General features: G+C 38.8%; 1 pseudogene; it reads right to left on the bottom strand.

The window, feature by feature from the left end:
* Positions 1–207: 207 nt before the first annotated feature.
* On the bottom strand, positions 208–313 carry LOC144259769 (U5 spliceosomal RNA; annotated as a pseudogene).
* Positions 314–1,104: the final 791 nt, after the last annotated feature.

Below are 1,104 nucleotides of genomic sequence, written 5' to 3'. Positions count from 1 at the left end.
CTAGTGGCGTTCTGTTATTTTCTTTGTTAGGCCTGTCCTGCAGTAGGTAACTTCTGGGAACTCTTCTGGCTCTATCAATCTGTTTCTTTACTTCCGCAGGTGGGTATTGTAGTTGTAAGAAAGCTTGACAGAGTTCACATTTGTTACTGGCTTGATGAAATCTAATTATAGAATACACCACCAGTTTGGGGCATCTACCCTATTTTTGACAGTCTGTTCTAAAAAATTGGGTAGAAACTCATAAATGTTCCTCTCCATGGAAATCTTTAGTAAAAGGTGAAAGATTTATACGATCTGAAGAGAAACCAGGTAGGCACTCACAATCATGAGCCACTCCAGACAGCGTGACACTCCTGTTCTCTCCAATGCAGCCAGATCTGCAATCTGGACAGCTCTGACTGTGCTAAGCTGAGAAGGGTGGTGGGCCCTTAGTTCCTAGCTCCACTAGGTAAGAGTTGTGGGCAATCTAGCCCTACATAAATGCACTAGTCTAAGGTGCAGATATCTAGAAAACTAGGAGAACATATTAGGAAATGATTTTTTCCTGTGGAAAAACTTCAAAAACAAAACACTTCTCTCTTCTTCAATCTTCAGTATTTTTTGTTTTCCTTTAACAAAACTTTTTCAAATAAAATCAGACTTTTTTTATTGCAAAATAGCCACTTTCCACCAAAAAACATTTAGACAGAAAATTTTCAACCAGCTTTAAGAACTTGGTAGAAGAAAACACTGTCTGAACAAATAAACCGAATGGAATTAAAACCATGATGGGTATGATCCTTCAACCATTACTCCTGGGAGCAGTTGTTAGTCAGTGGAAGTGCTCTTGCAAGTAAACACTGGGGGACTGGGCTCTTAATTTTTGTATTATAGTTTTTTTAAAAAAGTGTTTCTTGCAGCTGAGCAATGAGAGATTTATTTTATTCTTTTCAGGGAGATGGTATATGAAGATTCACACAACTTGTTTTATTTATAGTGTGTCCAACTGGTTTCCTGGAAGCCTTTGGAAGCTGGTATGAGGGTTTATTTGCTGGGGGTTCTTGCTTAGTGGAAAAAATATATCCCCTACTTGAGTGGATGAGGAATGAGAGGGAACAGGGATCA

Source organism: Eretmochelys imbricata, chromosome 1 (assembly GCF_965152235.1).
Source record: "Eretmochelys imbricata isolate rEreImb1 chromosome 1, rEreImb1.hap1, whole genome shotgun sequence".
Lineage (NCBI taxonomy): Eukaryota > Metazoa > Chordata > Testudines > Cheloniidae > Eretmochelys > Eretmochelys imbricata.
The sequence above is the reverse complement of the archived record's forward strand: the minus strand, read 5'-3'. Positions and strand labels throughout refer to the sequence as shown.